Below are 12386 nucleotides of genomic sequence, written 5' to 3' on the forward strand. Positions count from 1 at the left end.
TCTCCTTTCTCTCCCTTTCAGCGTGGGCGTCCTTTCCCACTGCTACTCCCGGTGTGGTCTGGACCTCGACCGCTGCCTTGGTTCTCTTCGTCCGGGGTGTTGGTGCACCTGCAGCCTGTTTCCTCTTAGGCTCCGGGAGAGGTCTGAAAATCGGTGAAGTCTGAGAGGACTGGTGGGTCCTGATCACTGCCTTTGCTCCTTCGTCGTGCAGCTGGATAGCAACCAGCTCGTACAGCACCCTTATGCTCTCGATCGAGTCCCGCATAGGTTGGTGTATTGAGCGCCTCTTGCCATCCTCAAGCATCTCCACTAGCTGCGTGATCTCTCGTCCTAGATCGCGCAGCGCTGTGCTGCCCTGAGCTTTTTGGTGCTGCTCCGGGCCAGGGAGGGCCGGCAGCAGGGCGTCGGTCCGCTCGCCAGTTGGCGTTCTCGCCATTTTCTTGCTTTTACTGAAGCCTTCTGTGTCGTTTGTCATTATAGGTGTAATATTTGTGCTCATTTTGTTGGGTCCCAACTCGTAAGCCGTTGTCCTTGTCTGTTGTACAGTCGCGTTATGATCCCATGGTTGTCTATGCAAGCAGGGAGGCCATGCGAGGGTTGACTCCCGCCCTTATGGGGTCGGGAGTTCAGAGCCGGATCCGCGCTAGTCAGGAGTGACTCAACTGAGCCTGTACGTCCAATTTAATGGCTACGGAACAAGGAGCGTGCTTAGAGATTTGCCAATTTTTCACGGGACGGGGGCAGAAGCAGCATTAGCCTAGCAGCCATTTCGGCGGGGTTTCATTCCGCGTACTAAAGTGCTAGAATGCTGGCTTCCGTCAGCCCTGGGGTCATCAGTCCAGTTCCTATCCTAAGACTTTACTGGTCTCCGTCTTAGTCGCCTTCTCGTATTAGCTAGGTGTTTCACAGGTGTGTTAGACCTATCCGGGGGATACCTGGCATGTGCCGGCGGTTACGAGCTGCTTTAGTGCTCTTTAGAGGGAGCAGAACATCCCCGTGTCTTCTTAGTCGCCTCATACGACAAGCTATGACATGCTGTGGTGGTATTCTACTGCCCGCTCACCACACGGGTGCACATGTGTGCGCGTGTGTGTGTGTGTGTGTGTAGTTCCTCCCCCTTACATGGGACATTAATTATGCATGTGCCTCGTAAGCGAGGCGGGGCGGGGCGGGGCGTGCTCAGCTTGAAGCCCCGACTTCCGTGCTCAAGGCAGAACCGATTTCAGCATCCAGCTTCATCAATTCGCACCGCAGCCACATACAGAACACTGTTAGGGCCAAGAGTGACCCTTGGGCTACAGCGCATTCGCCATTCACCGATGCTCAAGAAAAGGACAACGCCAACAGAGCGACACTGGAAGAGGAAATTTGATTTCCAGAAGACTAAACACAATATGCATCCATGTTTATAGATATTGGATCTCCTTTTGTCATTAACAGTCGAATCGATGGTACTGCATTGATTACAAAGGACAGATTACCGATTATCACATTTGACGTTTTCGCACTTTGAAAGCACTACAATACATGTCTGCTATTAGGTGCAAACTCACCATTTTCTCCATTCATTATCACTATCCATAACCAACCTTCGTTCGAATGGTGGTAGTCGACAGTATAGAAACCGATCTCTTTCCGTTCAGTTAATCACCTCAAAATCTCGTCGGCATCTACGACCGCATATTAAGGACACATTCGCTGCTCAGACATGCTCCACCATTTCCACTCCCAACTCTCAAGAATGTGAAGTAGATCCCATGGCTGCTGCCTCGAAGTTTCGGTTTCCTCAACGAGTGAACAGTCAAATAAACTATTAATGTTTCTACTTGTGTCTCCCATTCTTTGTCTGGGCGTGTGTTTGCCTGTGGGGATATTTTGGCGACAGCGATGGCGACCGGATGCGAAACCAATTTAACGACGCCATATCCGCCAGCCAGGGACCGAGGCAGTACGGAAGTGAGGAACTTCAACCATGCAACAACTGCAGAATCTCTGCGGCAACATTGACATCATTGGTGCTGCTTTTCCTCCTTCCGATGTATGTATGTATGTAGCTCCTTCTAAGGTTCATGCTGCCTCTACTGAAGCACTCGATATACCCTGGGAGAATTTTCTCATACTTTTACTTACAACTATGCCACGCACAGATGAAAGCATTAGTGGAATAGTATGCATTAGTGCAATACAAAACTGTATCTTAAGATAAACCAGCCGGACATCTCAAGTAGTAGGTAAATATGATGCTGTCGAATGGGAAAAAGGATCAGCTGAACAGTAGATATTAGATAGTAGATATTACAGACAAATTTTTACCAATTTTCGTAGGTGCTGGAGAGAAATTTCGTCGATAAGAGTATTCGGTGTTTCGGTTCCTCCAAGGAGAAAGTTCTCCTCTAGTGGAGTGACTGATTTTGTTTATTTTGCTCTGCATTAATCTGTGCTTGATTCCTCAGCCTTCGCAGTGGTTCCTGGATACCTCTTTTGGCCGGCATCCCCGTATACGAGCCCGGCCATTTCTATTGCCGCTGTCTGTTGCGGCTAAATGCAATGCGCATTTATTACTCGGGCTAGCTTGGCCGCAATCGCTTAAGCCACCAGCTTCTGGGCGCCCCGCCTGGCTGGCTGGGCCACAAGCAAACCGCGAAGCCAGGAAATCCTTACCCAAAATTGCTGAAAAGAAAATTGTCAGTGGCTGCCACAGCCCGAGCTCCTGATAGGATAGGGGATAGGGGGAGAGCTCACAGCCATACGCTGGCATTCAATTGAATCCAGCATAAATGCAGACGAGCCGGCCGATGGCAGCCCCAATGAAGAGTGAGAACAGTGGCAAGGGGTGTGGATGGGAGTGGAAAACCAGAGCTGAAATGAATTATGTTAAGAATGAAAATTTGAATAAAAACAGTAATAGTGACAGGGGCAAAGAATTAATGAAAAGGAAGCACATCAGTGGAAAAAAGAAGAGCAGCAAAAATATTCGCAATGAAAAAGAACTGGATATACGAGTAATGCGGCCGACTAGAGCCGGACCCGTGGCTGAACAAAATCAACTGCCAATTGCGAATTGCCAGACCTTGTTAGAATACAATATTTGAAGAATATTTTCGAGATATGTACATACATACAATGCACTTCTGTGTGTGAGGAAAGAGAGTCTCCCAAAAAAGATCACCATGAATTTTCAACGAAGATTACACAATTGAAAAAAGTCGCCGTAGTAGTTGATTTTCGCAATCATAAGTACATATGTACATACATATGTACATATGTACATTGTGCATACATTGATTAATAAATAAGTATCTGGCAGCTCTTGTACCATTAATATTTAATTATCAACTACCTCAAATAATGTATCTACTCATTTTGAATTGTGCATAATTTTTTTTTAATGTGATTTTCTTTTCGAGCTCATTAGTGCAGAAGTGCATCCTGCATCAAACGGTTGAAAAAATACGAATAATAAAATTTTCTGAAGAATTGAATCAGATTAAAATCGAGATCTGAATGACTTAAGATTTGTTTTGCCGGATTTAGATGAAGACAGCATCATACCAAATAGATCTGAATACATTTAGAATCATATTTCTTAAAGAAAATAATAATTTAGAAAATTCTAATAGGATTTCCGAACTAATTAAATTATAAGTAAGCTTTATTGTAATCAATTTAGGAAGTAATTTTGCGAAAAAACTATAAAGTTATGGGTCCTTATCATGGAAACGCACATATAAATTCAGAGCATGAAAAAGTCGTTGAAATTAATTTTTTCAGACCGATTGCTGCATTCAGTTTTATTCGGCTCAGATTCATTTTGTTTTTCTGTCCTTACATTATGTGGGTTTCTGTTCATCTGGTGTAGTTGTTCTTCTTTTTTCTCGCGCTTTTTTCGCATTTATTATTTATTGTATTAATATTGCAGGCATGTTGAAAATTTCACAATGACCAGCAATGTCACCCAGTGACTCCCCAGTGATTCCATTCGCCCATTGAAACACCTTTGCATTGGGTGTAATTATTTAATTGAGATGCGTCTATCTCACAGACGTAATTACTTCTGAACATATCCCCATACTGCAGATACATATAACATATGTACATATATATGAAAAAGCTATAGGTCTTGTTTTCAAGCCATCTGAATGCAACTTTTCAGAACTCTTGGAAAGCTGTGGTTGTGGAATAGTCATGTAAGGGTATTCGACTTTTGGCACTGTATGAGGGTATGAGGAATTTACATAGATGGATGTACGGTGATGTATGTATCAGCAGCTGACACTTTTGTTGTTATTTCGACTGCGGTTGTGGCACAGTTGATGCTGATGTTGACGGTTGGTTGGCTGGCGAGCCGCAGCACTGAGAGACAGATATATCGATGGTTGCCATTCGCATTCCCGTTCCACCCACTGAACTTATACGCTTCTCTAACGGGATACATGTAGCCAGACAAGCAGACACATAAATATATAAAAAGATATACAGTATTTTGTTCATTGCGTTTGCATGTGTGTTAGGATGTGGGCTGCAGCATCATCATAAAATTCAATTAAAGCGAAGCGCAGACAATCAAACAAAAGATCAAATTAAATGCGAGGCAAGCAATTTACTTCGCTGATGTAAGAGGGCGTGGCCACATGCCACATGCCACATCCTCTAACCCACTGAATGGCCGTATCTGTGTGTGTGCGTGTCCGCGTCCGTGTGAGCATAGACAACGGCACGCATTGCGGTTTAACGCTCTTTTCATTACACACACACACACACACACACAGTGAAAGTTAGATATATGTATGTATAGAGGGGGGACGGACTGACTGGCAGACTGGCAGCCAAAGGAACATCAAAGAAGAAGAAATAGAAGCTGCTGCGGTATTTTTACGACCATTTCAGGGCCATAATGGCAATCCAAAAGCCTGTACAACACACACAAACAGATATACTATAGATGGGGGAGTCTGTTAGGAAAATCATATAAAAGTCATTGGGACTTAGTTAAGCCAGCGATATTAACAAATGCCGTGGATGAGAATACAGAAAAAGAATGGGAATTTGGATGTGGATGTGGATGTGGATTTGGATGGGGAAGGGGCATGACAAGGGAATGTGACCACGGTTGGATATAGATGACAATAAACCAGGCCACAGTGGCTCTCCCAGCAGCAGCCGCAGTAGGAGGTGGCGATATAGCGACACTAAAATCCACATGTTACAAAGGACATTTTCGGGCAGCCAAAGCAAGTAGCGACAGGACAAGCAAGGACCAGATAATCGGAACTTGTGCTCAAGCGTAAATGGAGATGGGAAAAGGGAAAAGGTTACAGCACATAAAACCACACCATGAATATGCACAATCTTCAACACGCTGAGCCACTGTGGGAGCCACTGAAACATCAAAATATACAATTCTCGAAAGTCTCGATAAATAACACTACACTCGGAAAAAAGTCGACTATTTTGTTCTCAATTTAGGTAGCAACGATGTGAAAATCTACCTACCGCATCCCATTCCTAAATTCTTTAAGTCATTTAATTAGTTTCAAGAACGTTTTTATACCCGATTCCCGAATAAAGTAGCATATTAGCTTTGTGGGGACAATGCATGTGTGTAACAGCTAGAAGGAATCGTTTCCGATCCTATAAGTATTTATTCTTGATCAGCATCAAAAGCCGAGTCGATTGATGTCTGACTGTCCGTCTGTCCGTCCCGATGAGCGCTTAGATCTCTTTTCCTCATGGCAGGAGATCAGCATCTCATGCCATGACCATTTCTCTTTGACAAACATCTCCTCCACCCGTTTTTTAGATTATTCAAAATATTCCGTTATGGACTTCCCAGAGCTTGGAGAGGGCCACGATTTCTGGTTCCACCTCCTGGGAATCCCTCGACTGGCGGTTCAGACGAGACTCGCCAGCAGCTGAGCTATAAACACCAAGGGTCTGCTAGCAATGCTCGCAAGTACCAGATCCTTCCAAAGTCTGAGACCCCAAAGTCTTTTATTCGTTGTGTCTATTCCTATGCTCGGGAGACGTATGTACTTACCTCTGCAATCTGTTTGAGAGAATGCTGATGAAGAGACTCCACACGACCACAGTACTAGGGAAGATATAATATTGCTCCACCGTGTTCCTCGATGCTGAACAGGCGTTTGACCATGTCTGACTCGATGAACAACTGTTGTAAGTACTCAGTGATCTCCACCTATATTTCGATCCAAATCAACTTTTCCTATCAACGAAATATTTTACCCCCAAGACAATCATCAATATACCGAATTTCTTTTCTCCAGAAGCGTTGTGACCTTTGGCGCCACTTTCATCAGCTGGAAACCATTCGCGAACAAGTTCTTTAGAGCTGCATGAATACTCGTACGCACATTTACCTAAACTACCCATCATCAAAGCTCGAATACAGTCTTACAAAAGGCCATGAACCACTATTATGGAGGTTTTGGACCGTTGTATATCCAAATTAAATGCTTTTTAATATCGTTAAAACATATTGACATGCACATCGTACGGATGGATCCCTGTAATTATCATCAATCACCATGAAAATCTCTGACCGCAATCCTGTTTCCGTTAGGTGATGGTACAGCGATGACATGAATTTGTACTTTAAATTCCACTTCCTTCCATTTCTGGCAGTGGGCGCCGCCGGTGGCACCATCTTGCGTGCAAGCAATTAAAAAGTTTCGGGCGCTGCATTTAATTAGGTACGGGGCAGGGCAAGGCAACAATCAGCCATCAGCATTTGTTATAGTCCTCGTACAATGTACCAAACTAATAGCTGACCGCTGAGGGCGATTCCAGCACAGGGAATGGGTAATGGGGTTGGCTGTGAGTCTGGCTGTGAGTTTTGGGTCTCGGGTCTGGGGTCTGGGGTCCAGGGTTTGGGTTTGGGTTTGGAGCTAGGGCACGGGCACTGGCACGGGCCCAACGAGCCGCTTAATTGAATGCCGCTGGCTGAAAGTGAAAAAAATACGAAAAGCAGAAGAGCACACTGAAAAACACGAAGGAGAAAAGGCAAAATTATGTACAGTGAAAGCGTCCGTAGCGGACGCCACACTTTCCGGTCATCGGCATCTCCCTCAACACTCCCTCGTGATATGTATTTTATGGGTGGACATTTTCTTCAGGAGCCCCCACTCTTACAGACGACAGATCACTTGGGCGGACTCATATCTTAGTGGAAATCATTTATTTTTTCCCATTTCCGTGACGGAGTACTCCTCAGTGTCCACCTACGCTACCATTCACTGTACTGGTACAGTATTACCGGGTGAATCACAGGGAGTGCGAAGCAGAGTGTGAGGCGTAGAGCAGTTGGCTCGACATTTGGCTTCGGCGCTAGCTTTGGCTCCATCTCCATCTCCGGCCCGGGCACTGGCACTGGCACTGGCGCTGGCGCTGGATCTTCTTTGGCGGAGGCCCGCCGGCTGTTTGTTAATGGCGTTCAAGCAAATTTTCATGTTGGCTTAGACAACGGCCCAGCAGCTGCACTGCCGCTGCCGCCACTCAAATTGGCCTTTTTATTATGTTACTCGAAGGTCCTTACGCCAGAGCGCCTGCTACCACCTTCCCCAATGCCAGCCCACTGCCACTGCCAGGAGACTCCCCACCCAATGTGCGGCCACAAGACGCAACACGGCGAAACACAGTTTTCAGTCAGTCGCTCTCCTGGCACTATTCCTCTCCCATGCCTCTCATGCTGTGGCAGGAACATAAGCAGAACGGCATTATGAAATGCCAACGGCGCGACGGTCGATGGCCGTTTTGGTAACTGTTAACAGCAGGAACGAGAACGAGAACGAGCACAGGAACGGGAACGCGAACGGTAACAGCAGAAGCATGAGAAAATAGCAATCGCCAGACCAACACAATCCCGAACAATGATGGGTAAATGGTCAGCGCTGAAACATAAAGAAGAGTGGAGCGCGCAAGCGGAAACAAAAAGCGAAACAAAGGAAACCGCAGCAGCTCCTGTGTGGGGCGTTTCTCCGTCTCCCTCAAACCTCAAAGGAATGCTCTAGCCCAAGATGGAAATCACTTAAAAGCCCTGCGCCTGATGCAGATACACTGAAACCTGCTTATTTTGTATGTACATATTTATGGTTTTAATTGTAATGGCTACCGTATAGCTTTTGTAATATTTGTAATACATATCTGTGAATACTGATCAAGCAGCATTTTGAAAGCGTTTAAATCTTTGTACTCCCTGCTAGAGTATATAATTTCCCAGAGCACAATCAGGGACGATGAAAAGTGATATAAGCTCCCGTTGCAGTCGAAGTAAGTTATTCAGCAGCTGCCTGACTACTATTTTGATCAAATTTGCGGTGCCATGACGGGCGCCAGCCATAAGAAGTAGCCGTAATAAAGTGGCAGCTCTTCGCTTTAGACCCGCTCTCGCTCTCCCTCAAACCAAGAGTCCGTTACACTCTATTTTCGTCGAAAAATATGCAACGTCACTCGCCCATCATTCCTCTTGTACGCAAAATGTAATCTCGTTAAAAGCAGCTCAAATACCGGCCATTCCCATTCCCATCCCCATTCCCTACTCTCTCCCTCTCCCTCTCCGCTCTGAATTTCAATGCTTAACATTGGCCTTTTGTACTCAGTGGGAAAATAAAGAGATTTAACAGTTACACAGTTCACAGGTCTATCGCAAGTCCTCCCTCTTCACAAAACGATGAATGGAATGCAAATAGAGCTACAGTTAAATACATTCCATACCAACAGAAAATTTCAACAAACTATTACAAATATTTTGTATGTTGTATATAGTTATCATGCTGCTGAATGATCCTCTCTAATGTCTCATAAAATCCGTAGCGCCCAATCCAGAGAAAAAACACTTTTCGACGTGTGCCGTGAGTGTGCCGGTTGTTGCCTCAAACTTTTGTTCGAATTCAAAGCTAAAGGTCTAAGGGAAATGTAAGTGAAAAACTAAATTGATTCCTTTAATAGAACAACAAAAATTAAATGAAGGTATACTTTTTTGAAAAACAAAACAAATTTTACCTGTTGTGGGTATAAACATTTTTTTTATTTCCAGCCCCTTCTTTGGCATGAAGAACAAAAAGAGATGACACTTTTCACATTGATTAAATTATTTTTCCGGTGTTGACTTGGCTAAAAACACATCAAATGCATTCAAAAAGTGATTAAATACGTTACGTTAACAATAACATCGATATTACGTTGATTATCACACGCATTAAATAAAAAACGAGGGGGAACATCGTGGGTCGCGGCAAGGCAGCGACTCTTCTTTTATACCCGGTACTCAGTCAGTATATATGTGAAGTTATTTTGTAATTTATCCAATATATTTCATATGTCGTTTATATCGCTGTCCGCAAAGGCGACGAATTGATTTTTTGCACCCAAATTTTGTATCCAGACTCCTGTGATACCACACTGTTACAAGTGTATTTCAAAATTCTAGATCGGATTCAGATCAGATCAAATTCAGATCGGATTACACAGCCCCACAAAAAAAAAGTGTCGTGCGCGGGTGACCAGAGTATCCTATCCCTATGTATTTTGAAGCCCTGAAAACGAATCCGAGGTCAGATTTGCTCCATCACGTCAGGTTCTTTTTTTTAATCGCAAAAAAACCTATTAGCTCGAAACATGGTGGAAACTCATTTGAATAATTACGATTTCTTAGCAATCTGACGCATTTTCTATCCGGAAAGATGCACTTCGGCTCCATGCAATAATATCAATTTTTATACTTTAACTCCCAAAAAGACTTCTCGGCTTTCAGCCTTGGCTTTCGGCTTACTACATTCAAAACAAGTGGAATCGACTTTAAGATCTCTGTTCAAATGTGACATGTCGCCACACTTAAAACACTTTCGCACCTGGCCTGTTTCCGATCGTTTAGCTACTGGAGAATGTCTTTTGTCAACGCCCGGTCCTCATTGTTCGATGACAAATATTGACCACGAGCTTTCCTACAAGCCTCTAGCTGACAATCCAACTGCTTTACTGTTTTCACCTTATTTTATTTGTGCTAGAAACGGGAATGCCTTCTATATATTCTAAATATTCTAAATATCTATTAGCTTTGCGTTTTCCATGGGTGCGTATTCATAGTGTTGTCTGTTGTCTGTCATAGTACGTCCCATCTTTTCCCTGAATATCAGAAAGTCAAAATATCGGCTGACTGGCCCTATGTACAGATTACAGTAGTGATGTGAATCAATGTGAATCAATGTGCTCGATGTGAATCGAGTCTGACCAATGTCGAAATGCTGTGATCTTTCGTGTGGGTGTTTCATGACGAGGAATCGACAATCTTATCAATCTCAGCCCAGAGGCAGGCGAACAGTGAAAAGAGACGAGCAATGGAACACTTTGGACCTCGGACTCGACGGAAAATAGCTGGCCCAGTAATGGGCATTACGAATTGATATCACACCTTCGCAATTGTAACAGGTCTGCTCCGCGAAACCGATCAGTTTGGGATGGCCACGTACATACATAGATCTGGCCAAGCAACGGGAGCAGCTGGAGAAGACCTAACACACCAGGTGGATGAAATCAACTCGACCTTACGCTTCAGCCAGTAGAGTGTATGAACAGCATATTCGGGAGCTCTCGGAGTATCATCGGCCATCATGACCATCCAGTTAGTTGGATCCGCGGGGAATCCAGCTGTAAATGCCAGCCGCCAACTCAGTCTGGTAGCTGTTTCAAGCCCATATGGAAAAGATGTGTGACATTTTGTCGCTCTTGAAGTTCTTGGCCACCGGCTTGGCCACTGAGATTGAGGAGGATGTCGACCTGAAGATGACTAGATAGAAGAAGTTTATACAAAATCCCTTATTATAGTAAATCAATAAGATAGTCATAGCATCTCACATAATGAATGCCAATACAATTTGAGTAAGCATCGAAATTTTATCAATATGCTAAATCACGTGCTTGTTAGGCGCTTAATTTTATTTTTCCAAAGTACTTGTTGGCTCTGGATCACCATTTGAGGTGAAACAGTGTTCCCTTGGTGACGATTCAGGCCAAGTTAAGAAAATCGAAAAATAGAAAGAGCCAACTCAAGATTTTGGACACGTGCCTTGTCAAGCCAGAAGTCTATGGATGTTATGAAATGAACTAAATGTATGTAATGTCAGTCTTGAAATCATTTTGAGCTCCCACAGGGATATGTTATCCAAAATATCCGAAAAGCACACAATCGAATTAACACTGTCCCCCAATTACGAAAATGTCTTGACGTTCTCCAAGCTAAATCTAAACTGATGTGTATCCCATTGAAGGACTAATGATAGAAGTCTGCCAATTAACATTTGATGTCACATTAGTTCTAGAAGAATTTATACTCAAACTCCTGGGCTGCAGACAAAAAACACAGACATAACCCAGGACAACCAATAAGGTACTCGTGTCGTAGATGGTCACCGATTCGTTGGGTTTTTCACTACCAAAACGGTTATCTTGACATCAGGTGCTACCAGGACCTACTGCAACTGGTACGGATTCGGAACATGGTCAGGAGCAGTGTACCACTACTGAGGTCTTGGCGTTCCATTGATGTTTTCATTGGCACAGCCGAACGATTCATGATTAATATTGCATCGACCCCTGGCTTTTCCTCCAAGCGTTAGCTCTAGGTGTGCCTGGGCTGTGGAATTGAGATTAGTTGAATTATAAATTATAATTTAGAATACTTAGAGGTCTACATTGCATGGATATGTATGGATGCAAGTGAGTTCCGGCTGCATTGTATGATGTAGTGTATCTCAGTGCTCAGCTGGGAGCTCAAATTATTTGAAATAGTTCCTTAAATCTATTAACAATAGATTGCTGCATCAATAAAATCTCTTTATTGGTAAAATTAAACTGTACAATATGAAGAGTAACTAGGCACACACCCCATTTATTGCCACGGTACACCATTTGTAGTCAGACATTCGTTTGGCAGTGACTTTCATGACAAATGTAGCCAGAACCATTGCTAAAATAATATAAAATTTAAGACTCATCTTAGCTGCGATCTCCAGTTCCCAATGTTTTCGCAAGTAGCCGCCAACGGTTTTTGTATTACCAACAATTTAACACACATTTCAAACCATTAAAATGGAATTACGGATGGATTGAACAAAGCGAAAACTCCAGACTTAAATATTTACCCGGCTAGGTGTTCCGCTGTGAACCAAACCGACCATTTATGATAGATTTGGGGCCTTCAAATTTTTAGTAGTTTAAAATCTAGTATTTTTTGGCTTTTTCAGAGGAACTTACTTAAGTATCTTACGCTTGGTTGTATTGAACTTTACAATTTTGAAAAGATGATAAATACAATCGGATATAAACACATTTTAGACTAAGCTTATCGTCTGGAAAATATAAGGCTTTCAAAT

General features: G+C 43.6%; 1 long non-coding RNA gene across 1 annotated transcript; it reads right to left on the reverse strand.

Moving 5' to 3' along the window:
- Window positions 1-11295: 11295 nt before the first annotated feature.
- LOC117184486 (uncharacterized) lies at window positions 11296-12053 on the reverse strand. The gene is made up of 2 exons (XR_004469867.1): window positions 11706-12053; window positions 11296-11647 (listed from the first exon to the last, which is right to left on the reverse strand). It is a non-coding gene; the product is annotated as an uncharacterized lncRNA (long non-coding RNA).
- Window positions 12054-12386: the final 333 nt, after the last annotated feature.

This window comes from Drosophila pseudoobscura, chromosome X (assembly GCF_009870125.1).
Source record: "Drosophila pseudoobscura strain MV-25-SWS-2005 chromosome X, UCI_Dpse_MV25, whole genome shotgun sequence".
NCBI lineage: Eukaryota > Metazoa > Arthropoda > Insecta > Diptera > Drosophilidae > Drosophila > Drosophila pseudoobscura.